This window comes from Ranitomeya variabilis, chromosome 1, assembly GCF_051348905.1.
Source record: "Ranitomeya variabilis isolate aRanVar5 chromosome 1, aRanVar5.hap1, whole genome shotgun sequence".
NCBI classification, from domain to species: domain Eukaryota; kingdom Metazoa; phylum Chordata; class Amphibia; order Anura; family Dendrobatidae; genus Ranitomeya; species Ranitomeya variabilis.
The window spans coordinates 527,986,181-528,014,172 of NC_135232.1; the positions used below are offsets into that span (position 1 = coordinate 527,986,181).

General features: G+C 46.2%; 1 long non-coding RNA gene across 1 annotated transcript; it reads left to right on the forward strand.

Annotated features, from left to right (window-relative positions):
- On the forward strand, window positions 1-27,927 carry LOC143766534 (uncharacterized). Its single transcript, XR_013213580.1, has 3 exons — window positions 1-282; window positions 805-1,141; window positions 27,430-27,927. It is a non-coding gene; the product is annotated as an uncharacterized LOC143766534 (long non-coding RNA).
- Window positions 27,928-27,992: the final 65 nt, after the last annotated feature.

Consider the following 27,992-nt stretch of genomic DNA (forward strand, 5'->3'; position numbering starts at 1 on the left):
CATCTACAAGGACCTTTCGTTAACATCACATGACATGGGATACTCACATGATTGGTCTGCTTATCGTATTAAATGTATGCTGTTGTAAACAAAGATCCATATCAGGATCGAAACGCGTCGCTTGGCCGCCTGTGCCTGTCCATATACAGAGGATTCTGCTGTTTGCTATGTTTTATGACTTGGAAAAAGAATGGAATCGTTTTAAGGAGCTGGAACGTCCATTTTCATATATTGCAATTTCACGTCGGATCCATACGGAGTTTCATGCACCTGGGGCAGTCGGTAAGCCCAAACTTTCTCTTTTTTAGACTGTTGTAAAATAGTCGTGGGAAATATTATTTATTAACTATTTTGTGTGACATAACTCTCTGATTTAAGGGCATACGAATTCAAAGTTTGAAAATTGCTAAATTTTTTGTCAAATTTCTGATATTTTCACAAAAAAACGCAAGTCATACTGAAAATTTTTTGATACTGTCATGAAGTACAATAAGTAATGAAAAAACATTCTCAGAATCAGTGGGATCCGTTGAAGCGTTTCAGAGTTATAGCCACATAAAATGACACTGGTCAGAATTCAATAATTTGGCTTGGTCATTAAGGTTAAAATTGACTCGGTCAATAAGGGGTTAACTTGCCTGGGTCACTGTCTTAATAAATTCATTGGTGGAAATGCCGCTGCCGCATATATGGTGGAGAACACGGGAAGTGTAAATTGAGACATACCCCAAAGAAAACTGCATGTCGGTGATCAGGCCAGCTGACAAGATGGAGGAAATACTAAAACAGTTGTTCCTCTCCCAGGCACATCAGAAGACGTTGCGGGAGTTTCAGCAGCTACAGCAGCAGCATCAGACCAACAACCTAATTCTGTAACAGATGGCGGCCCTGTGAGAGACACCCCCACTGCCAACCCTGGTTCGTCCTCAGGTCCAGGACAAAGTCAGGTCAGCGCTAATGAAAAGGAGTTCTGAGGATGACATGAAAGCTTTCATCACGGTGTTTGAAAGCACAGCAGAGTGGGAGAGCTTGCCAACTTCCCAGTGGATTGAAGTGATGGCCTCATTCCTGATGGGAGACGCTCAAAAGGCATACTTTGACCTCAGCTGGAAGGATGCCAAGAAGTATGGGAAAATCAAAGGTGATATATTTTCCCAACTTGGGGTTAACACATATGCATGGGTTAATCATTTGCACCACTGGTCTTTTGTGGAGGCCTGCCCTGCTAGGTCTCATGCGTTTGACTTGTTGTCACTAATAAAAAAAAGGTTCCTGCCTGAATCTTTGAGCCCAGCCCTGATGGTACAAATGGTAGTACTCGACCGGTTGGGGTGAACTCTGCCAGTAGCCATACAGCGCTGGATGGAGCAAGTAGATCCGGGCAACTTAGATCAGCTGGTTAGCTAGATGAAGTGACATGTGGCCAAGTATAACACCGGGCTGTTACAATCTGTTTAGTTTATGACTATCCGCCATTTTCTTGTGGAGTTCTGGTGGCTGGTCTTATTCCTCTGATGCTGGGTTTGTCTTGGGTCAGGTGTTTGTTTCACGCTTTATTAACCAGCACCTGCCTCCCAGTCCTTGCTGGACAATAATGTTTATCTGTTTGTGCTCTAGCTTGGTGCTTTGCTTTATCTTCTGTGTGTGTTATTTGTGCAGTGCTGGTTCTGCTAGGCTTAGATTGTTTTCTATTGGTTTCTGCAGCCTTCTCTTTGTTTTCTATTAGGAGGTGACCCATTTTTGTACCCAGTCCTTAGTTCTTTTAGGGAACCCCTTCCCCTTATCTATAGGTCTTCGCTTGAGATTAACCTAGGATCGTCGGTGGGTCTATTCGCAAGGAATGGGTCACCCACTTCATCGTAGGGTTTCAGCCTAGTCATAGTGCAGTGTCAGTTTTCCCCCTTCTACCTTAGTCCTGTGTTGCAGATCCGTAACACGAGCCCTACAAACCCAAGAGCCTAGGAAAGAGATACGGCCCTCTGGTGGGGTTAGCTGTGCTACAACTGAGGGGAGGAGCCCAATATCCCCTAAACCACTTGCAGACCAGAGTAGACACCCCTACTGGATGTTGGCGGTGCCAAGGGCCAGGAAATGTTGCTGCAAACTGCCCCCTGATGACTGAGCCTATGGACTGTGAGTTTATTTGATGGGTATCTATGTATGCCCAGACTGCTTGCACCACAGATACAGATGCCATAAGAATTGAACCCCATTTGTGCCAGGTACACGTCAACGGCTACCAGACAGAGGCTCTCTTGGACTCAGGAAGTCTAGTGACACTTATCCATGGGTTCATTGATTGCCGGGAAAAACCCCAGTGGTCAGAAAATTGGGGTCATTTGCATACACAGGGACCTCCGGGAGTGTCCGTAGGCAGTTACACCGCATTATGCCGCGGTGTAATGTAGTCCGTCTAACGGATGCCAATAACGCAGTGTGAACCCAGCCTTAAACATACAGTGGGAGTGGTAAAGAACCTTCCATATGGAACTGTTTTGGGAAGAAACCTGCCCATTTTCTGATCCTTATGGGAGGTCAAAACTAACCCTCCGAAGGTAAATGGCACTGAACCAGAAGATCCCGAGTCAGAAATACCTGTTGTAGGGGTCACCATAATAGGGACAGAGTGTAATCCTGATAGGTTTCCCCTCGAGGTCTTGGCAGGAGATGTCGAGGAGACCACATCCATTCTCGAGCTGGAGGTATCTCTGGGTATTTTTGGGACAGTTCAGCTCTAGGATCCTACACTAGCCCGGGCACGGGAATGGGTGATATTGATAAATGGGGTGGCAAATCAACCTGATGCAGAGGCGGTGTTTCCTTGTATGGCAGTCAAGAGTAGGGTTGAGCGACTTTCATTTTTTTAAGATCGAGTCGGGTTTTGTGAAACCCGACTTTGTCCAGAGTCGAGTCGAGTGCAGTCGGCCGATTATCGCTAAAAGTCGGGGATCGACCGAAACACGAAACCCAATGCAAGTCAATGGGGAAGCATAGTCGGCAGTGAGTGGAGGCCAGGAAAACACCTACAGTGCCCATTTTAATGCCAAAAACATCCATTCTTGTTTCTGAAGCTTGTCAATCTTAATTAACTTTATAATAATAGTTGTTCAATGGAACTTGGGGGTCATTTGGCAAATTTGTGGGGGGTAGGGCTGGTTCAAGGTTTTAGTGGGCCCAGGAATCGTGGACTACGTCACGGCGGTGGAGCAGGGAGAGGAAAGTATTTCAACGTTGCAAGTGCTGTGATCCTGAGCAAGCAGGGGGGCACACTTGTTCGCATTGGCACTGGCACAGGGCCCCTCAAAGTACAGCGGTGTGTTTGCACGGCGGGGGCGCCTCCCACCAGCAGCGACACTTTTGCGTACTCTGAGGGGCCCTGTGCCAGTGACGTCGCCAACGAGTATGCCCCCCCCACCTGATGAAGGAACCTGCACTTTCATCTGCACCTTCCTCTTTGTCCCTGTGTAAGGTGGTATAACATGCGGGAAGGGGAAACTTACTTTCAGCAGGGTCAGATTCTGGCTGTGTAGAGTGCAAGGGGAATGTAGTGGTCTAGGTCAATGTACCAGCAGACTCATCTAGCAGTGGCTGGGCAATGGGCAGGATGACGAGGAAACAGATATAGGGCCAAAGAATAAAGTAGGCTAAATGCAGTTCAAAATTGGTAACAGGACAGGACTAAACAGGCGGCATTGCTTTGTTCAGTGGAGTAGCAAACCCAGGAGCAGCAGACACTGTTTTAAGGGCCCAACCACACTAGTAGGCCAAATGCAGTTTAATATCTGATACTATAGGCCGAAAGCCAGAAGGTTGAAGCTCAGCTTTATTCAGTTGAGGAAAAACACCAGGGAGGGGCAGACACCGTTAGTAGGCCCTAACCACCAATTTTTAAAATAACAGCACTTAATGAGAGCCAGAAGGTTGAAGCTCAGCTTTATTCAGTTGAGGAAAAACACCAGGGAGGGGCAGACACCGTTAGTAGGCCCTAACCACCAATTTTTAAAATAACAGCACTTAATGAGAGCCAGAAGGTTGAAGCTCAGCTTTATTCAGTTGAGGAAAAACACCAGGGAGGGGCAGACACCGTTAGTAGGCCCTAACCACCAATTTTTAAAATAACAGCACTTAATGAGAGCCAGAAGGTTGAAGCTCAGCTTTATTCAGTTGAGGAAAAACACCAGGGAGGGGCAGACACCGTTAGTAGGCCCTAACCACCAATTTTTAAAATAACAGCACTTAATGAGAGCCAGAAGGTTGAAGCTCAGCTTTATTCAGTTGAGGGCAAACACCAGGGAGGGGCAGACACCGTTAGTAGGCCGTAACCAAAGTTGAAGGCCAAATGCAGTTTCATATCTGATACTATAGGCCGAAAGCCAGAAGGTTGAAGCTCAGCTTTATTCAGTTGAGGAAAAACACCAGGGAGGGGCAGACACCGTTAGTAGGCCCTAACCACCAATTTTTAAAATAACAGCACTTAATGAGAGCCAGAAGGTTGAAGCTCAGCTTTATTCAGTTGAGGGCAAACACCAGGGAGGGGCAGACACCGTTAGTAGGCCGTAACCAAAGTTGAAGGCCAAATGCAGTTTCATATCTGATACTATAGGCCGAAAGCCAGAAGGTTGAAGCTCAGCTTTATTTAGTTGAGGAAAAACACCAGGGAGGGGCAGACACCGTTAGTAGGCCCTAACCACCAATTTTTAAAATAACAGCACTTAATGAGAGCCAGAAGGTTGAAGCTCAGCTTTATTCAGTTGAGGGCAAACACCAGGGAGGGGCAGACACCGTTAGTAGGCCGTAACCAAAGTTGAAGGCCAAATGCAGTTTCATATCTGATACTATAGGCCGAAAGCCAGAAGGTTGAAGCTCAGCTTTATTCAGTTGAGGAAAAACACCAGGGAGGGGCAGACACCGTTAGTAGGCCCTAACCACCAATTTTTAAAATAACAGCACTTAATGAGAGCCAGAAAGTTGAAGCTCAGCTTTATTCAGTTGAGGGCAAACACCAGGCAGGGGCAGACACCATTAGTAGGCCGTAACCAAAGTTGAAGGCCAAATGCAGTTTCATATCTGATACTATAGGCCGAAAGCCAGAAGGTGGAAGCTCCGATTTAGACAGTGGAGGACAATTTGAATTAGGGACTGCAGACAGACTTAGTAGGCTGTCCCCTGTGGACCATGCATCCAACACATTAACCCATTGCGCCGTAATGGACACGTAATCTTCCGTGGCCATGCCTACAGGTCCATGCGTCTGTTGTCAGGTGCACCTTTGTACTCACAGATTGCCAGAGTGCATGGTCAATGCGGTCTTCTACATGCTGGTGGAGGGTTGGGATGGCTTTTCTCGCAAAAGAAGTGTCGACTGGTTAGCTTGTAGCGTGGTACAGCGTAGTCCATCATGGCCTTATTAATAGTAAATAAAATATATAACTAGGCTCTATGAACTTTTAAATAGGTTCCAGGGGTACACGGGCAGCATTGGTTTGGTCAGTGGAGGAGTATTGCAAGTAGGGGCCGCAGACAGGCTCACAAAGGCCTAAAATAACAAACAATAGGCTCATGGCAGTTTTATATCGGTTACATGGATACACGGGCAGGCAGCATTGTGGTCAGTGGAGGAGTATTGCAAGTAGGGGCCGCAGACAGGCTCACAAAGGCCTAAAATAACAAACAGTAGGCAGTCATGGCAGTTTTACATCGGTTACATGGATACACAGGCAGGCACTGCAGGCAGCATTGTGGTCAGTGGAGGAGTATTGCAAGTAGGGGCCGCAGACAGGCTCACAAAGGCCTAAAATAACAAACAGTAGGTAGTCATGGCAGTTTTACATCGGTTACAAGGATACACAGGCAGGCACTCCAGGCAGCATTGTGGTCAGTGGAGGAGTATTGCAAGTAGGGGCCGCAGACAGGCTCACAAAGGCCAAAAATAACAAACAATAGGCTCATGGCAGTTTTATATCGGTTACATGGATACACGGGCAGGCAGCATTGTGGTCAGTGGAGGAGTATTGCAAGTAGGGGCCGCAGACAGGCTCACAAAGGCCTAAAATAACAAACAGTAGGCAGTCATGGCAGTTTTACATCGGTTACATGGATACACAGGCAGGCACTCCAGGCAGCATTGTGGTCAGTGGAGGAGTATTGCAAGTAGGGGCCGCAGACAGGCTCACAAAGGCCTAAAATAACAAACAGTAGGCAGTCATGGCAGTTTTACATTGGTTACATGGATACACAGGCAGGCACTCCAGGCAGCATTGTGGTCAGTGGAGGAGTATTGCAAGTAGGGGCCGCAGACAGGCTCACAAAGGCCTAAAATAACAAACAGTAGGCAGTCATGGCAGTTTTACATCGGTTACATGGATACACGGGCAGGCACTCCAGGCAGCATTGTGGTCAGTGGAGGAGTATTGCAAGTAGGGGCCGCAGACAGGCTCACAAAGGCCTAAAATAACAAACAATAGGCTCATGGCAGTTTTATATCGGTTACATGGATACACGGGCAGGTAGCATTGTGGTCAGTGGAGGAGTATTGCAAGTAGGGGCCGCAGACAGGCTCACAAAGGCCTAAAATAACAAACAGTAGGCAGTCATGGCAGTTTTACATCGGTTACATGGATACACAGGCAGGCACTCCAGGCAGCATTGTGGTCAGTGGAGGAGTATTGCAAGTAGGGGCCGCAGACAGGCTCACAAAGGCCTAAAATAACAAACAGTAGGCAGTCATGGCAGTTTTACATCGGTTACATGGATACACAGGCAGGCACTCCAGGCAGCATTGTGGTCAGTGGAGGAGTATTGCAAGTAGGGGCCACAGACAGGCTCACAAAGGCCTAAAATAACAAACAGTAGGCAGTCATGGCAGTTTTACATCGGTTACATGGATACACAGGCAGGCACTGCAGGCAGCATTGTGGTCAGTGGAGGAATATTGCAAGTAGGGGCCGCAGACAGGCTCACAAAGGCCTAAAATAACAAACAGTAGGCAGTCATGGCAGTTTTACATCGGTTACATGGATACACAGGCAGGCACTGCAGGCAGCATTGTGGTCAGTGGAGGAATATTGCAAGTAGGGGCCGCAGACAGGCTCACAAAGGCCTAAAATAACAAACAATAGGCTCATGGCAGTTTTATATCGGTTACATGGATACACGGGCAGGCAGCATTGTGGTCAGTGGAGGAGTATTGCAAGGAGTGTCTGACACAGTTAGTACTCCAAAAAAACAAATAGATGTTAATGTCTCACAAAACAACTATAAGTAAAAAAGGGTGGCATGCTTAGGTACAGGGGTGGGCTCATCTGCAGAGTTTATGACAAAGTAATTTGGCAGTAAATTAGTATTTACTGGTGTCAATATAGGACACTGACCCAGACTACTTTAACTAGCATCATAGATGCAAACAAATTGGTATTTTTTGTCAGTGCCAGGCATTGAATGATGTCAGTGCATAGACTACACATTGGTGGAGCTGTGCGAGATAATTTTGCACGTGGTACAGCACAGTTTGAGTTGGGGGGGGAACTCTCTTGTGGCCGGCGGTACCGCCCCAGGGCCCCTCATGTTACAACGGCATGTCTGACGTTGGGTGCGCACCACCACCGCCAGAGACACTACATTGTACTATGAGGGACCCAGTGGCAATGTCGTCGACCAAAAGCGGGCACACCCGCCTCTTCAGACAATCAGCACTGTAACGGGTGCTTGCGCCAAGTGGCGAGACAACGGCCCCGTGGGGGTATTTTTCCCATTGGGGGAGGTGTAAACATGTCGTATGCTGGACAAACAGCTGCTGCAAATTAACAGATTGGAACACTCAGTAAGACCAGTCCACAAGCAAGACCTTTTTATAGGAAAGCTAGGTGTCAGCCGGGAAAGGTGGGGCAAAATAATTTGAAATCCAGGAGTGGTTCATTTTAATGAAGGTGAGATCATCCACATTTTGGGTAGCCAGACGAGTCCTTTTTTCGGTTAATATTGAACCAGCAGCACTGAATACTCTTTCTGATAGCACACTAGCTGCTGGGCAAGCAAGCTCCTGCAACGCATATTCTGCCAATTCAGGCCAGGTGTCTAATTTTGATGCCCAGTAATCAAATGGGAATGACGGTTGAGGGAGAACATCGATAAGGGAAGAAAAATAGTTAGTAACCATACTGGACAAATGTAGTCTCCTGTCACTTTGAATAGATGTTGCAGTACCTGTCCTGTCTGCGGTCATTGCGAAATCACTCCACAACCTGGTCAGAAAACCCCTCTGTCCAACGCCACTTCTGATCTGTGCACCCCTAACACCTCTGCCATGTAGCCCCCTGCAGCTTGTGTGAGAACCATCACCGGCGCTGTGTTCTGGGAATGCCTGAATCAAACGGTCTACAAGAGTAGCTTGTTTGGTTGCTAAGATTTGTTCGAGGTTCTCATGTGGCATAATATTTTGCAATTTGCCTTTATAGCGAGGGTCAAGGATGCAGGCCAACCAGTAATCGTCATCGCTCATCATTTTAATAATGCGTGGGTCCTTTTTGAGGATACATAAGGCATAATCCGCCATGTGGGCCAAAGTTCCTGTTGGCAAATCTGCGGTTGTGCTGGTTTGAGGGGCAGTTACAGGCAAATCTACGTCACTTGTCTCCCTTAAAAAAACAGAACCCGGCCTTGCAACGCCACTAATTTCTGTTGGCCCAGGAGAAGCTTCCTCATTAAAAAAGTACTCATCCCCATCATCCTCCTCGTCCTCCTCCTCCTCTTTGCCCGCTACCGCGTCCTCTACACGGCCCTGACCAGACAATGGCTGACTGTCATCAAGGCTTTCCTCTTCCAAGGTTGCAGACGCCTGCTCCTTTATGTGCGTCAAACTTTGCATCAGCAGACGCATTAGGGGGATGCTCATGCTTATTATGGCGTTGTCTGCACTAACCAGCCGTGTGCATTCCTCAAAACACTGAAGGACTTGGCACAGGTCTTGTAGCTTCGACCACTGCACACCTGACAACTCCATGTCTGCCATCCAACTGCCTGCCTGTGTATGTGTATCCTCCCACAAAAACATAACAGCACGCCTCTGTTCGCACAGTCTCTGAAGCATGTGCAGTGTGGAGTTCCACCTTGTTGAAATGTCGATGATTAGGCGATGCTGGGGAAGGTTCAAAGACCGCTGATAATTCTGCATACGGCTGGAGTGTACGGGCGAACGGCGGATATGCGAGCAAAGTCTGCGCACTTTGAGGAGCAGGTCGGGTAACCCCGGATAACTTTTCAGGAAGCACTGCACCACCAGGTTTAAGGTGTGAGCCAGGCAAGGAATGTGTTTCAGTTGGGAAAGGGCTATGGCAGCCATGAAATTCCTTCCGTTATCACTCACAACCTTGCCTGCCTCAAGATGTACAGTGCCCAGCCATGACTGAGTTTCATTCTGCAAGAACTCGGACAGAACTTCCGCGGTGTGTCTGTTGTCGCCCAAACACTTCATTGCCAATACAGCCTGCTGACGCTTGCCACTAGCTGTCCCATAATGGCACACTTGGTGTGCAACAGTGGCAGCTGCGGATGGAGTGGATGTGCGACTGGGGTGTGTGGACGAGCTCTCGCTTTTGCATGAGGAAGAGGAGGAGGGGGGGCGAACGCCTACAGCCAACTCTTTCCTTGCCCGTGGACTAGGCAAAACTGTCCCAATATTGCTGTCCCCTGTGGACCCTGCATCCACCACATTCACCCAGTGTGCCGTGATGGACACGTAACGTCCCTGGCCATGCCTACTGGTCCATGCATCTGTTGTCAGGTGCACCTTTGTAGTCACAGACTGCCTGAGTGCATGGACGATGCGGTCTTTAACATGCTGTTGAAGGGCTGGGATGGCTTTTCTAGAAAAGAAGTGCCGACTGGGTAGCTCGTAGCGTGGTACAGCGTAGTCCATCAGCGCTTTGAAAGCTTCGCTTTCAACTAACCGGTAGGGCATCATCTCTAATGAGATTAGTCTAGCAATGTGGGCGTTCAAACCCTGTGTACGCGGATGCGAGGATGAGTACTTCCTTTTCCTAACAAGAGTCTCATGTAGGGTGAGCTGGACTGGAGAGCTGGAGATCGTGGAACTAGCGGTGGTGCCGGTGGACATGGGTGACTGAGAGAGGGTTGGAGATGGTATTCTTGCCGGGGCCCTACATGCAGTGTTTCCTACTACTAACCTGGTGATTCCCTGACTGCTTTGGCCTGGCGACGAAAGCTGCACAGATACTGCAGGTGGTGTGGGAAATGGTCGGCTTACAGGGAGGGAAGGGATGTAGCGTTGCTGACTAGCTTCATTGGGCAAGGGTGCTGCAACCTTTAGGGACGTTTGGTAGTTAGTCCAGGCTTGCAAATGCATGGTGGATAAATGTCTATGCATGCAACTTGTATTTAGACTTTTAAGATTCTGACCTCTGCTTAAGGTTGTTGAACATTTTTGACAGATGACTTTGCGCTGATCATTTGGATGTTGTTTAAAAAAATGCCAGACTGCACTCTTTCTACTATCGGATACCTTTTCAGGCATTGCAGACTGAGCTTCTTTAACCGGATGGCCATGCTGTCCTCCAACTGGTTTTGGTTTTGCCACGCATGTTTGGCCAGATACGGGCCCGGTAGATGGAACCTGTTGTGATGTTGATGCCTGCTGCGGCTCCTCCTCCTCCGCTTCAGAACTACTGCCGCCTGCACCCTGTTCCCCCAATGGCTGCCAATCGGGGTCCACAACTGGGTCATCTATGACCTCCTCTTCTATGTCGTTTGCGATTTCGTCTGTGTCACCGTGTAAGCCGGTGGTATAGCGTCCGTGACGGGGCACCATAGTCTCCGCTGGGTTTGATTCTGCCTCAGTACACTGCGAGGGCACTGTTCTGGTCTGAGTCAAAGGAACAGCATAGTAATCTGGCTGTGGCTGTGCATCTGTGCACTCCATGTCCGATTCAACTTCTAATGGACATGGCCTGTTAACTGTTTCACTGTCTAACCCAGGAACGGTATGTGTAAAGAGCTCCATGGAGTAACCCGTTGTGTCTCCTGACGCATCCTTCTCTGTTGTTCTGGGTGAAGAAGACAAGGAAGCGACTTGTCCCTGACCGGGAGCATCCACTGACGATGCACTGCTCTGACATTTGGCACTTTCCGAGGAGGAGGCGAAAGAGCTAGAGGCAGAGTCAGCAATGAAAGCCAATACTTGTTCCTGCTGCTCCGGCTTCAAAAGTGGTTTTCCTACTCCCAGAAAAGAGAGCGTTCAAGGCCTTGTGTAGCCAGACAAGGAACCTGGCTCAACAACTCGAGACTTAGGTGCTGTACTGCTTTTTCCACGACCACCTGATGCTCCACCACCACTACCATCATTACCAGCTGACAATGACCGCCCACGGCCACGACCTCTTCCACTAGACTTCCTCATTGCTTGCAAAACGTAACCAAAGTAACACTATTTGTTACTGTAAAACAACTTATAAGGTGAACTCAAACTTCTGTAGGATTTATATATACCTTTATAGGTGCCTGACACTCAAAGGAAAATCAGGCCCAATGTTACACACTAGGTTTTCTGTGGCTCAATAATTTGAGACAGATGGCACACACAGGCCCAGCACTCAAGCAGAAATGCCAATCTTAATCTCCCACTATTTTTTTTTTTTTTTTCTGGGAGAATTTACCCCCCCCAAAAAAAGGCCAAGTATTACACAGTGTTTTCGGTGCCACACAATGAGAGAGAGATGCCACACACAGCAATGGCACGGAGTCAGACTTGACAATATTTATCTCCCACTAATTTTTTTTTGGAAAAGGGAGAATTTAGGAAAAAAAAAAAAAAGGGCCAAGTATTACACAGTGTTTTCGGTGCCACACAATGAGAGAGAGATGCCACACACAGCAATGGCACGGAGGCAGACTTGACAATATTTATCTCCCACTAATTTTTTTTTTGGAAAAGGGAGAATTTAGAAAAAAAAAAAAGGCCAAGTATTACACAGTGTTTTCGGTGCCACACAATGAGAGAGAGATGCCACACACAGCAATGGCACGGAGGCACACTTGACAATATTTAGCTCCCACTAATTTTTTTTTGGAAAAGGGAGAATTTAGAAAAAAAAAAAAAAAAAAGGATAAGTATTACACAGTGTTTTCGGTGCCACACAATGAGAGAGAGATGCCACACACAGCAATGGCACGGAGGCACACTTGACAATATTTATCTCCCACTAATTTTTTTTTGGAAAAGGTAGAATTTAGAAAAAAAAAAAAAAAAAGGACAAGTATTACACAGTGTTTTCGGTGCCACACAATGAGAGAGAGATGCCACACACAGCAATGGCACGGAGTCAGACTTGACAATATTTATCTCCCACTAATTTTTTTTTTGGAAAAGGGAGAATTTAGGAAAAAAAAAAAAAGGACAAGTATTACACAGTGTTTTCGGTGCCACACAATGAGAGAGAGATGCCACACACAGCAATGGCACGGAGTCAGACTTGACAATATTTATCTCCCACTAATTTTTTTTTTGGAAAAGGGAGAATTTAGGAAAAAAAAAAAAAAGGACAAGTATTACACAGTGTTTTCAGTGCCACACAATGAGAGAGAGATGCCACACACAGCAATGGCACAGAGGCAGACTTGACAATATTTATCTCCCACTAATTTTTTTTTTGGAAAAGGGAGAATTTAGGAAAAAAAAAAAAAAGGAAAGTATTACACAGTGTTTTCAGTGCCACACAATGAGAGAGAGATGCCACACACAGCAATGGCACGGAGTCAGACTTGACAATATTTATCTCCCACTAATTTTTTTTTTTGGAAAAGGGAGAATTTAGAAAAAAAAAAAAAAAAAAAGGCCAAGTATTACACAGTGTTTTCAGTGCCACACAATGAGAGAGAGATGCCACACACAGCAATGGCACGGAGGCAGACTTGACAATATTTATCTCCCACTAATTTTTTTTTTTGGAAAAGGGAGAATTTAGAAAAAAAAAAAAAAAAAGGACAAGTATTACACAGTCTTTTCGGTGCCACACAATGAGAGAGAGATGCCACACACAGCAATGGCACGGAGTCAGACTTGACAATATTTATCTCCCTGCAGTTATCTCAGAAAAGTATGGCAGGCAGCTGAAAAGGACTGCTGCACACAAAAGTGTGGACAAACACACAAGATAGCTGTGCAGAAAGGAAGGAAAAACAGGATTTGTGCTTTAAAAAAAGCAGTTGGTTTACACAGCGGCGTACACACAAAGCAACGCAGCTATCAGGGAGCCTTCTAGGGCAGCCCAATGAGCTACAGCGCTGAGGAAAAAAAAATGTAGCTTCCACTGTCCTGCAAACAAAAGGTGGTATTGGACAGTGGAAATCGCTACAGCACAAGTGGTTTGTGGCTTTATGTACCCTGCCTATCACTATCCCTGCTTCCGAAGAAGCTGCAGCAACCTCTCCCTACACTCAGATCAGCAGCAGTAAGATGGCGGTCGGCGGGAATGCCCCTTTATAGCCCCTGTGACGCCGCAGAAAGCAAACCAATCACTGCAATGCCCTTCTCTAAGATGGTGGGGACTGAGATCTATGTCATCACGCTGCCCACACTCTGCGTCCACCTTGATTGGCTGAGAAATGGCGCTTTTAGCGTCATTGAAACGAGACTTTGGCGCGAAAGTCGCGTACCGCATGGCAGACCCCACACAGGGATCGGCTCGGTTTCGTGAGACGCCGACTTTGCCAAAAGTCGGCGACTTATGAAAATGAACGATCCGTTTCGCTCAACCCTAGTCAAGAGTTGTTATGCCAGCTTCACAAAATCCATGATGAAATAATAGAACAGCTGATAGTGCCCCAATCATACTGCCAGGAGGTGCTTGAGATTGCCTACAAACACATACAGGGAGGTCATCTGGGAGCTAAGAAAGAAGGCAGGGTGTATTCTGCAGTGGTTCTTTTGGCCCAGGATTTATACTGAGGTTGAGGTTTTGTGAGACGGGCCCGGAATGTCAGCTGACCGCACCCACAGTAAACTTCCCTCTACCTGTTCTAGAGGTACCTTTTGAGCGGATTGCTATGGATTTGTTAGGGCCAATAGTGAAATCAGCCCGAGGCCGTCAACACATTTTGGTTGTAGTGGATTATGCAATTCGTTACCCGGGAGCGTTTCCTTTTCAACGTAGGTTTTGGCTAAATGCATTTCCCAGGAGCTGTTTGCCATGATCTGCCACCTTGGGCTGCCACAGGAGATCCTTATGGACTTAGGGATACCTTTTATGTCCAAGGTGACTTAAGAATTGTGTAAGCTGCTCTAGATCAAACAGTTGCACACGTCACTCTACCACCCACAGACCGATGGTCTAGTAGAAAGATTTAATAGATGGAAGTGACTGGGATATGTTGTTGCCTTATCTAATATTCACCATAAGGGAGGTGCCACAGTCTTCCATGGGATTCTCTCTGCTCAAACTTTTATATAGTAGACATCCCAGGGGCCTGCTGCATATTACCAAAGAGACATAGGAACAGGAGCCCACCCCGCAAGTGTTATATAGCACATTGTGGGTGTGCAGGACAGGATTACGTCCATAATACCTATCACAAATGAACATCTCCTAAATGCCAAGGCAGCTCAGAGCCGAGAATAAAATATAAAGGGACTTGGATGTTTCACCCCCCCAGCAGTTCGCCCCCAGCAGTTCATCCCCAGCATTTGGCCCCCAGAATGTTTCACCCCCGCAAAAATTTCTCCCCCAGCAGTTCACCTTCAGCAGTTCACCCCTGGGTACATTTTGCCTCCCCACATTTCATCCCCAGCATTTGGCCCCTGGATATTTTGCCCCAGGCAGTTCGCCCCTGGATGTTTCACACCCGGCAGTTCACCCCCGGATGTTTGTACCCTTGTTGTTCATGAATTCCCGTCCATCATCAATGCTTCCCCAACATTTGGCCCCCGGATGTTTCGCCCCTGGCAGTTCGCCCCTGGATGTTTGTACCCTGTTTTGCTTCCAAAATTTTATGTTTGGACTTTTCGCCAGTTTGTCCTTGTGGTTCCGTCAATCCACATGCCACAAAAGTACTGTACAGAGTGCTGCACTTTTGTGACATGATAAATCAACTTTCCATCTGTAAACCTCACAACTGATTGCATTATAGTGTCAGAGCATTTTGCCTGCAAGACATTTTCCAAAATTTTTCCAAAACGTTTTTGTGTTACAAAAACATAACTCGAAAAAATTAAGTGGATTAAAAAAATGTAGTGTGAATGAGGCCTGATTTAGGTGGGGAATGTAAACCACTCTAAAATCAAAACATTTTGTGAACTTTTATCTGACCCAGCACTGACCTGCTTGTTTGCAAGTTTTGTTGCAGATGTAACAATTTTCATGTCAGGTGTCCTGCAAGTTACATTAGACTAGCTCTTATTCCATCTTTACATCAGAATATAGCAGTGTCTAAAATCTTTGCAAAGAGAGAGGTGTAGTAGCACAAAAAAATCAGTCAGCTTCCACAGCACTTCACAAGTATGAATTCAGTTCTATCCAAACATGAGAAGAAGTTGGTCTAAGAGAATCGCATTTACGTATTTTCCAAACGAACGGCTGACAATATCCATTCCATCTGGGTGTGTGAAAAACGGTCGACTTGCAAGGGATGTGTTTGGACCAATGAAGCATCTGGTGAAGTGGTAAAAGTAACCAATCCCCACAACCACGCAGCACAAGCAGCAAGACCTGAAGCAATCCGACTTGTCAATGAGGCGGTCACCAGGGCAAGGACAACACAGGAGACGCCACAACAGATTCTCACAGAAGTCATTTCAGGAGCCCATTCTAATGTTTTAGCACTTCTCCAAAAGAAGGCATCATTGAAGAGAGCAATAAGATTATCAAGGCAACTTGGCAATATTCCAAGGTTGCCCCAAACCCTTGATCAACTTGTTATTCCTCAGGAGCTCAAGGGGATCTATATTGATGGCATCCAGCAGCAGTTCCATCTGCATGACTCTGGTAAGCATTTAACATTTCCATTATGCAGAATTATTGCAAAGTTTATGTTGCACAAATGTGAAAAATTATATATTACAAAGTGCTGATATAGAATACTATGTGATTTTTTTGCCTTAAAGGGAAACTTTGAGGATAGTATAATGTAGGATGAGGCCTACTGATTCCAACTATGCCTCACTTGTTTGGTTGCAGTCTAATTCTCTGCTCAGCTTCAAAGTAGAAGTCCTGCCTTTAAGATGCAGTGTTCTGCCATGTTCATAAGCAGAGAGGTAACCTTGCCCACCAACCATGATTTGCAGGTATCCAGCTATTGTCAATCACAGCCAGAGGACAAGGTTGTCGCATCAAACCCGCATCACTAGATGTTAATTTTAGTGTAGAATTTTCTGCTATAAATTAGCTGCAGATTGTCTGCTGCGACTACTTAGTGAATGTGAATGGACCTTAAGGATTCTACTCCTCTTTGGTCAGATCTCATCTGGAATATTGTGTGCAGTTTTGGGCATCACATTTTAAAAAAGACATCAACAAACTGAAGCAAGTTCAGAGAAGAGCGACCAGAATGGTGACTGGTCTGCAAACCATGTCCTATGAGGAACGTTTACAGGATTTAGGAATGTTTAGCTTGCAAAAAATAAGACTGAGAGGAGACTTAATAGCTGTCAACAGATATCTCAAGGGATGTCATATTGTATAAGGATCATCTTTATTCTCATTTGCACAAGGAAAGACTAGAAGCAATGGGATGAAACTGAATGGGAGGAGACACAGATTAGATATTAGAAAAAACTTTTTGACAGTAAGGGTGATCAATGAGTGGAACAGGCTGCCACAAGAGGTGGTGAATTCTCCTTCAATTGAAGTCTTCAGAGGCTGGACAGTCATCTGTCTGGGATGATTTAGTGAATCCTGCATTGAGCAGGGGGTTGGACCAGATGACCCAGGAGGTCCCTTCCAACTCTAATTTTCTATGATTCATTAACATGTCTCCTAACCTCTGTGGATTGTTCACAACTGTAGATCTACAGCTATTCTGGTGTAGATAATTCTACACCAAAATCTCTATTTAGCTCTATGAATTTACCGTATTTTTCGGACTATAAGACGCACCGTACTATAAGACGCACCCCAAATTTGGGGTGAAAATTGCAGAAAAAAAGATTTTTTCTAAGATGGGGGTCCGTCTTATTGTCCGAATTTAAGATCTCTTACCTGAGGGCAGGCAGCGGCAGAGCAGGGTCACAGGAGGCATGGTGGTGGCAGAGGTGAGGTGATGCTGAGGTGCGGTGGGCGGAACGGCGTGCACCTGAGCAGGGTCCCATCCTGCTTAGGTGGGCGACGCCATGGCCTGGTGTCCATGGGGAGGTTGCTGTGGCGGCGGCAGATGTGCGGTCACTTCCTCAGGTGGCGGCGGCCAGGGTCCCTTCCACATTTGAGGTGACGCCACAGCAGTAGTGAAGGAGAGCAGCAGAGCTGGGTGACTCACGGTTTTCCTGGTGGCGGCAGGCTTACCGGCATTGTGGCGGCGACAGAGGTGCGGGGATGATGTGGCGTGGTGAGCTGTATGGCGTGAGCAGGGTCCCGTCCATATTTGAGGTGAATCCGCGGCCCGGTATTGATGGAGAGCAGCAGAGCTGGGTGAGTTAAGGATTTTTCCGGTGGCGGCGGCCATCTTGCTGAGGCCGCGGGTGCGCAGATTCACTACTCTGCGTCCCAGGGCTTCAGGAAAATGGCCGCGGGAGGCCGCGCGTGCGCAGATGGAGATCGCGGCGGCCATTTTCCTGAAGCCGAGATCTCAATCTGCGAACTCGGCTTCAGGAAAATGGCCGCCGCGATCTCCATCTGCGCACGCGCGGCCTCCCGCGGCCATTTTCCTGAAGCCCTGGGACGCAGAGTAGTGAATCTGCGCACGCGCGGCCTCAGCAAGATGGCCGCCGCCACCGGAAAATACCGTAACTCACCCTGCTCTGCTGCTCTCCATCAATACCGGGCCGCGGATTCACCTCAAATGTGGACGGGACCCTGCTCACGCCATACAGCTCACCGCGCCACATCATCCCCGCACCTCTGTCGCCGCCACAATACCGGTAAATCTGCATTCCAAATATAAGACGCACCCCCCATTTTCCTCACAATTTTTTTGGGGAAAAAGTGCGTCTTATAGTCGGAAAAATTCGGTAGGTGCAGGTTTTAGTGCAGGATTTTAGCCCCTTGTCTGAAAGGCTGGAATCTTCTTTGCATAATGGCAGCATACATTCACATGCAGGGACAAAAGTAGCTTGGCCCTGGCCCCATAGCAAAGTTTTGAAGGGGCCTTGGCCCCCCCTTCCTCCGCAATGCCCTACCCCTTTAGACATGCCCCCTGCCAGCAGCCTGAAATGAAGTTCCAATACTGAATTAGTGCTGGGAAGAGGGTGCACCATGCTCCGGTAGGTGCCTGTCACCTACTGGAGCATGGCAATGGTTTAAGTAATATTCACCATCTGCTGCCTCTCGCTGTGTTCCTTTGCTTTGATACAGGACCTGGAATGATGAATGCAATCATGTAATCGCTCACGTCTCAGGATCTGCATCAAAGCAGAGTGAGGAAAGCAGCGAAGCAGCAGGCGGTGAGTATTAATTTATCCTTACCATGCTCCATTAGCTGACAGGCACCTACCAGAGCATGGTAGATCCAGGGGGCCCACTGCTCATGAGCGCATTACACCCCTTGATGGCAGGCCCTCTGACAGCCTGGGGGCAGTGGTGTCCCCTGCCTACATGGTAGGTACGCCACTGCTGCACTGCACATCATTTTTTTTAACTGTGCATTTTTTCATCAGCATGTGGATGGGATTTAGATATTTATGCTGCATTAGACCCCGATCTAATAAACCATTGAGTTACTATGCTTTTTTTCACAAATACTTCTTACATGTTTGCTCATTTTTCCTGATGTAAACCTTTTCTTATCATGGAATTCTGCATTTTGCTAGTTTCTGCTGCGGTTAGGCTACGTTCACATTTGCGTTGTGCGCAGCAGCGTCGTCGCCGCAACGCACAACGCAAACAAAAACGCAGTCAAACGCATGCACAACGCTGCGTTTTGCGCCGCATGCGTACAACGCATGCGGCGCAAAAACGCTGCGTTTTTGAAAACGCAGTTGCGTTTGTAACAAAAAATGCAGCGTTTTGCGCCGCATGCGTTTTTTGGGCACTGAGTCATTCTTCTTTCCCCACCCCAAAAAAAAAATTTCTACACAATAGATAAGGACCACCAATGGCTAGAAGAGGGTTGGTGTTTATGTAATTGTCTATATATACCCTGGCAGACATGAATTCCTCCCATTTTGCTGGTATTCATGATGGAGCGTCCCATGGACAGTATCTACATGGATATGGAGATGGAATTTGCCTTGGCTCATGCCTATGCTGTCGCCTGTTCTCATCAAAGGGAAAGGGAAAAACGGAGATGGAGTCGTCGCCGCTTTTGGATACACCCTATTGTGGAAGTCCGGGAGAGCCGTGGAGCATACCATAGCTTGTTTGGCGAACTGAATGACAACCTGGAGAAATATTACGAATATACCAGGATGTCTCAGGACAGCTTCCGCTATCTTCTTCGTCGGGTGGAAGGAGACATTAGCAGGCAGGACACGCAGCTCCGGAGAGCTATTTCCGCAGAGGAGCGGCTTCTGGTGACTCTACGGTATGTAGCTGTTTGAATGACTGTGATATGTTCTTCCCTTTTATTTTTTTAATTTTTTATTTTTTTTGGGTTTGGTATGGTCAATGTACTTTTATAAATTACAATGTACTTTAATGTAATTTCTTTCTCTTCTTGGCAGTTTCCTGGCTACCGGAGAGACCTTGAGATCCCTTCAATTTCAGTTCCGGATTGGAGTCTCCACTCTCTCCGGAATTATTGCTGAGACATGCCGCGCTTTGTGGGATAATCTCCGGGAGGAATTTTTACCCGTCCCTACAAGCGAAATCTGGGAGTACAACGCACAGAAATTTGACCAAGTGTGTTCGTTTCCAAACTGTATTGGCGCGGTGGATGGCAAGCACATTCGGATTACCAAGCCAGGGAAAAGTGGATCCCTTTTCTACAACTATAAAAAATACTTTTCCACTGTGCTAATGGCAATTGCCGGTGCGGACTGCCGTTTTCTCGCAGTGGACATTGGTGCGTTTGGCCGTGCAAATGACTCGCGCACATTTAAAGAGTCGGATATGGGCCAAAAATTATATGGGAACAATTTTAATATCCCACAGCCACGACCTCTTCCCCACACCGAAGGCCCTGCGATGCCATTTGTTGTGGTTGGGGATGAGGCATTCCAAATGTCTGCCAACCTATTGAAACCCTACTCCAGTCGGGGCTTGGACCACACCAAAAGGGTTTTCAATTACAGACTGTCCAGGGCCAGAAGGACTGTGGAGTGCGCCTTTGGCATCCTTGTCTCCAAATGGCGGATATTAGGATCCGCCATTAATCTGAAAACTGAGACAGTGGATGAGGTGGTGAAGGCGTGTGTGGTTCTCCACAATTATATTCTGACCAAAGAGAGACTGAACGTGGAACTGGATGAACCCATAGCCAACCCATTGCCCGATTACCAGGATCATCCTCTGAGGACAAGTGTGGAAATTGCACAGATGAGGGATCGTTTTGCGGCCTATTTTGTGTCAGATGTTGGCCGTGTGTCATGGCAAGATACAATGGTGTAGTGTTTATGTTTTACTGTTGGACTTTATTCTGGATTTAACTACACCAATTAATCCCTGTATTGTGATTGTGCTCAAAATATAATATGGTAATAAACTAATTCTACATTATGTGCAATATCCGTTTTGGTCGGTTTGGTTATGTCAAATGTGGCATCTACCTATAGTTCACTAATGTAATGTGCCTTATCTAAAAATTTGTAACCCTTTCTTTTTAAAATGTTGTTTAATAAAAAAGTTTTCTAAGTTTTCTACCCTTTTTCAAAGAACAAATTTATGCCATAGCATATAACATATTTATTTGTTTGTCAGATCGCCGTTTATCGTTGTGTTTGACAGCAAAAACAACGATACCAGCGATGTTTTACAATGGTAACCAGGGTAAACATCGGGTTACCAAGCGCAGGGCCGCGCTTAGTAACCCGATGTTTACCATGGTTACCAGTGTTAAATGTAAAATTAAAAATAAAAATACATATACTCATCTTCGCGTCCCCCGGCGTCCGCTTCCTTCACTGACTGAGCGCCGGCCGTAAAGTGAATGCACAGCACAGCGTTGATGTGACCGCTTTGCTGTGAGGGACGTCACTCAGTCATGTGCAGGGAAGCTGACGCCGGGGGATGCGATTGTGAGTATATGTTTTTTTTTTTTCCTTTAACACTGGTAACCAGGGTAAACATCGGAAGTGCGCCCTGCGCTTAGCAACCCGATGTTTACCATGGTTACCCGGGGACCTCGGCATCGTTGGTTGCTGGAGAGCTGTCACACAGACAGCTCTCCACCGACCAAATAGCGATGCTGCAGTGAATTGCATCGTTGTCTGTTTTGCTGCAGCATTGTTAAGTGTGAAGGTAACTTTACCGTTTGTGTCCACGTTCAGGATTGCATCCGGATTTGCTCAGGTTTTTTCATCAGTATTTGTAAGCCAAAACCAGGAGTGGAACAATTAGAGGAAAAGTATAATAGAAACATATGCTCCACTTCTGTATTTATCACCCACGCCTGGTTTTGGCTACAAATATTGATTTAAAATCCTGACCAAATCCGGATGCAATCCTGAGCGTGGACACATACCCTTTGTGTTTGAAAACAGCTCATACACTTTACTGTTTGGAAACACCTCATACAGCAATGAGAGACATCCAAAAAAATGTAAAAGTAAAAAATCCAAAAATACTGTCTGTCATTGCATATATGAGGTGTTTGAAGCACAAATAAACGGCGCACGGAGTGAATTGCCGAGAAGTGTACTTGAAAATAAGAACAAATATTGTATTCAAACTAATAATTTTTATTGGGGGGTAACAGAAAAAAAGGGAAAATAAACTTAGGGGGGATCAACATCCGCTACCAGCGGCGAATGGTATGTGTTTGTTTTTGAACGGGGACGGGGACAGGAAGAGGAGGAGGAGGAGGAACCATAGTCAAGGAGGCTGGAAGGCAAGTCCAACCCCCCCGCAGGGTATTCTGGGGAAAACGGCTCATCTGTAGGGGAGGGAGGAGGCAACACAAGCCTTTGGTATTTTTTACTTGGTTGGCCCTGGCTGCTCCTGCTGTGGCTAGAGCCACGGCGAGATGTTGGTGTCTGTACTGGAGCAGCCAGAACCTCACTTTGTGCCTCTGTGTGTCTCCTCTTTTGTTTTTTTGTTTTTCCTCCCCCTGCGGCATCTCCCCCAGAAACACTCCTACGGGATGATGAGGGCCTGGCAGGAGCAGGAGTGGGCGGCACAGTGGTATGGTGCCTGTGGTGGCGTCTCTCGGCACTTGGACCAGGGTGGGGTGGCTGGAGTGGCTCTGCAGCAGGAGTCGGAGTCATGCTAGCCAGCGACGGCACTACGGGCATTGTCGCTGACTGCATGACCCGAGCCTGCTGCAGAGCCCTCACGTAGGAAGTGTTGCAGTCCTGCATCACCGAAATCTGGAGTTCCGGCGTAAGGTTTTCCACCATGCCTTTTGCAATTGAACTTAAAAAATGTTTTGCCGGATTCGAGAGCTCGGCTTCCATATTTTCAAGGCGCTTTTCGATACTGGCCAGACGACTGTCCATTTTATCGTTAAACGCCTTGAAACAGTTCTGGAAAACCGTGCTCAAGTGCATAAATTCGGGCATGGCTGGCCTGTCCGAGGCCCGCTGGCGCTGTCGGGAATTCCCGAACGAAGGTGCGCCAGAGGCCTCGGGCAGGGGAAAACCTGATGGCCCGGCTGCCGGTTCTCCAGATGATGGTGGTGCAAGCCTGCTGTCGCTGTGGGAGGGCTGTGACGGGTCAGATGGCGATCCATGAAGTTCCGCTTCACAGGGGGGAACTCGCTGGAGGGTGCTGCTGTGTGTCCTGTGAAAAGATAAGGGAAAAATTAGTCTTCAATTAATAACCTATCACATACGCCAACTCCTGTAAAAAAATTTACATTACATGACACATCAATACATTACAATCCCCTGTCTCTCAGTCTGTGTGGCCTATTATAAATTGCTGATTGTTATCGCCAGCTGACCATTAGGGCTCACGATAACAATCATGGACATACCGACGGCAGAAAATGACTGTTCATTTCCGCTGCCAAAGGCAATGAATACCCCTGTCATTGTTTTAAAAAATTTTTGGTCAAAAAAAAATTTCAAGATGCCGCCTATGTCGCAAAAATAGTCTAAAATTTAAGGTCAAGAAAAATTTTTTAAAAAAACCCCTGATTTATCTGATCTGATCGCAGGAATGGCCATGACGTTAGGATCATGTGATCCAGACGTCATCATTATTCCTGCGATCAGAACTACACTGAACTCAGAACGTAACCTGTCATGGACTACAAGGACTTACGCTTAACCAAATAAATTATGGGCTATATACCATTCCACTAGGGAAAAAGGATGGCCAATATGCTACGCTGACTGCATGGATGGGCAATACACTATGTTCCTGGGAAATATACTATGTGGATACGTGGCATGTGTACTATGTGGCTGCGATATAGTGGCCTGCCAATATACTATGTGTATGCGCAATGTACGTGGCTGGGCAATGTACAATGTGGCTGTGCAATATGGTATGTGGACAAAATACTTACTGTCGGCGGCTAAGGACCGGTCTTAAGAACTGCAGTGCCCTGCTGTACTTGTATGGCACCGACTTAGCCGCAGCAGCACCACTCCGCGATTGCTCCTCCTCTGTACGGAGCCCCTTATTGAAACGGTCCTTCATGGATCGCCATCTGGTCCTCAACTTTTTAACTGTGAATTTAAAAAAAAAATAAAAGTTTACATATTTAGCATTTTAAAAGGATAAAACAACCGTCTGCGATGCAAAGTTTAGGCGTTGATCGCATCACACAAGGTTGTGTTTATCCTGGCAAGATGGGTCATAACAGCGTCTCAGCAATACTCACTAAAAGTGCCTTTGTCCTTCGCTGAGGCACTGTCAAAGCCATCCCACAGCGACTTTGCCACCTCTGCCCACAAACGCCTCGACACCACCTGGTCCATGTGCCGGGGGTCACGGCTGTCCCACAACGGGCCACGCTCCTGGATGCTGGAGATCAGTAGGTCCACATCAATACTCTCCATGTGGTCCCGTTTTGAAACCTAGAAAAATTAGAAAACAAAAAGGTTACAAATATGCAAATATTAACAACCACCAGCACCTGGCATGATTTGTACCTTTGCCCTATCCTTGGACATTTGATGTATGTATATTTATGTTTTCTACACCTGGATTTTGGAATGTTTGTGTGCAGGGAGTTCAACTTTATGTAAAGCCCCCGTCTCACATAGCGAGATCGCTAGCGATATCGCTGCTGAGTCACAAGTTTTGTGACGCAACAGCGACCTCAGTAGCGATCTCCCTATGTGTGACACGTACCAGCGACCAGGCCCCTGCTGCGAGATCGCTGGTCGTGTCGGAATGGCCTGGACCTTTTTTTGATCGTTGACGTCCCGCTGACATCGCTGAATCGGTGTGTGTGACACCGATCCAGCGATGTCTTCACTGGTAACCAGGGTAAACATCAGGTAAGCGCAGGGCCTTAGTAACCCGATGTTTACCCTGGTTACCAGCGTAAATGTAAAAAAACAAACACTACATACTCACCATCTGATGTCCGTCAGGTCCCTTGCCGTCTGCTTCCTGCTCTGACAGTGCCGCCGTACAGTGAGAGCACAGCACAGCAGTGACGTCACCGCTGCGCTCTGCTCTCACTGTACGGCGGCACTCAGTCAGAGCAGGAAGCAGACGGCAAGGGACCTGACGGACATCAGATGGTGAGTATGTAGTGTTTGTTTTTTTACATTTACGCTGGTAACCAGGGTAAACATCGGGTTACTAAGGCCCTGCGCTTAGTAACCCGATGTTTACCCTGGTTACCCGGGTGCTGCAGGGGGACTTCGGCATCGTTGAAGACAGTTTCAGTTCAGTTCAGTTGTTAAATAGCTATGTGAGACGGGGCCTTTACCTTCCCCCAATACTTGCTGCCCTGAAAAGCTATAATGTAATTAAACTTAGTAAACATCCCTAGTGAAAACAGGATGCTCCTCAAATGTAATGTGCCTCACAGCAGGATGCTACTCAAAAAAAAAGATAAAAAAAAAAAAAATACTCACTTGCTGGCGTGACGCAACACCTTGGCCCCGACCTCGCTGCTCCCGCTGACTGCCTTCCCCCTCCTCACTTGAAGAAGCCTGTAAAAATTGTATACAAAAATTATTGTCAATGGTACAAATGGCAGCGAATAGTAAGCAACTGAACATAATTACTCACCGCACTCCCCCGCGCCGATTGGCCAGATTCACATGGACTCGCCATTCTTGCAAGTTTGTTCTGCAATGAAAAAATGAGCAAAAAATCACATCCAAAGCTATAATAAAATTGGCATAAAAAATTAAAAAAAGCACAATTGACTGTTGACTGATAGGACAATCCAAACTGAAAAAGCGACACCACAACGCCATACATTGCAAGAGAATACATTAGAAGAAACAATACAAGAATAGACACAAACAAAATTTTTTCAACAACAGACACCAATGTCCAAATTTTTAAATATAAAAAAAATGTACAGGGAAATAAAAAGGCACAATGAAATAGCAAACTGCACGCCATACTTTACAATAGCAACAAGACATGATCCAAAACAACACCATCTGGTGACATCTACCACAGAAATACATCTGGAAAAGGAGAAAAATACCATTCTAGATAATAAGCAATAAACATTACGGGACAACCGCTGTTAAAAATACAGCAACCCAAAATATAAACCATAAAATAGAAAAGAAGACACATGAAATTTTACATAGAAAAATGGCCACACCAAAAAAAAAAAAAAAAAAGAAAAATATACTACACACTTGGCAATGCAAACAGGCAAGGAAGGAGATATATGCCATACAGAAAAAGAACCATCAGAGATACCAAAAAAAAAAAAAAAAAAAAAGGGAAAATAAAATTGAAAATAGCATGGCATATAGCCGCACGGAACAATGCAATACAAATGAAACATCATACATGTAGCCCCCCCACCAGCAAGAAAAGACACTCAAGAAAAGAAAAAAAAATGCCTGCCAACAGCATAATAAAACACAGCAAGACATGAGCCAAGAAAACGCCATACGGTTGCCCCCAACAATAGAAACCATAAAAAGACATGCACCAGAAATTTAACAATAAAAAATCTGCAAAAAAAAATACATTGAACAACCGCATGACACCAGAACAACCAAAAATCCATTAAAAAGAATCCAAAACCAAGCAAGGCCGAAGCCAATAAACGCCAGCATATAACGCCAGAAGTACATCAAAACCAGATAAAAAAACACAATTTTTCAATAACAACCCACAGTGCCATAACCGTACAATAGCACAGACCAAACATTGCACAAATTAAATAAAAATCAAAAAATAAAACACAGAATAAAAAATATTCAAGAGAAATATATACTTACAGGTTTAAAGCAGATTCTCCTCTCTGTGTCTTTTCTCCTCACAGTCTGGTCAGCACTGAATAGCCTTGTGAAAGACAATGCCAAACCCCTTTTTTTTTATATATATAGTGCTTTTTTTAAGTGTCTAGACAAAGTCTAGACAATGTTTTACATTTTTAATTGGAAAACGCATGCGTCGTACAACGCACCACGACGCAAGTACTTACGTCGTCTGCGTTGTCAATGCAAGTCACTGGGGAAAAAGGCGCATCGACGACGCAAACACGACGCAAACACGACGCATGCGTTTTTGAAAAAGTCTGCGCCGCCCAAAAAATGCAACATGTTGCGTTTGCCGCGCCCTGACAACGCACCAAAACGCATGACAACGCATGTACATGCGGCGCCATGCGGCCCCAATGTTAAAGATAGGGCCGCACGACGCATGCGTTTTGTTGCGGCGACGACGCTGCGGTGCACAACGCAAATGTGAACGTAGCCTTAATCCTTTCACGACTTTGAAAATGTGACATTTTTGAAGCTTGGAAGCATTTTTAAACAGGAATATATCCTTTTCCACTGGGACAATACATGTCGTAGAAACAAATATTGCTTAGCCCCTTCACACCAGATTTTGCTTCAGTTTTACACTGAAAATGTAAAGCAAAATGCAAGTTTTTAATGTGAGATATGAACAACGGATGCTTCTGATTTGGAAAATTTATTGTTAATTCATCCCGAAATTCTCTGTCTGCTACTTGTTACTTTTTATTTTGTCTCTCATTATTTCCTATACTAATTCTTTCACTTTTAATTAGGAAGTGAACACAGGCGTATCTTGATATTTGGAACAAGAGACAATCTCCATCTACTGGCTCAAAGTAAAGAGTAGTTTGCTGATGGCATTTTTTCCACTATACAATCCATGTAGTCCACAGTGGCCTTGTTGTTCCTGTAGTGCACGCATTGCTGACGGACAAGAGCCATTCAACATACCAGAGATTGCTACAAGAGCTGAAGAGCATGCCATCTGGACTGCAGCTACACAACCTGATGTTGGATGTTGAACTAGCTGCAATCCAGGCATTTGAGAATGAATTCCCCAACCTCAAGATGACCGTTTGCTTCTTCCACCTATCACAGTCAGTTTGGTGTAAAGTTCAAAATGAAGGACTCGGTGCAATATCAAGGTGACCATGAATTTGCTCATTAGACACGCATGATACCTGCCTTTGCCTTTCTACCAACACCAAATGTTGTGCCTTCATTTGAAGAGTTAAGGGCTCCTTTTCACTTGCAAGAAATACGTCCACGTCTCGCAGGTTAAAACCCTCCTCTGGCGCCGGCACTCCAGAGTGGAGCGTGCGGCCGCACAGCAAAA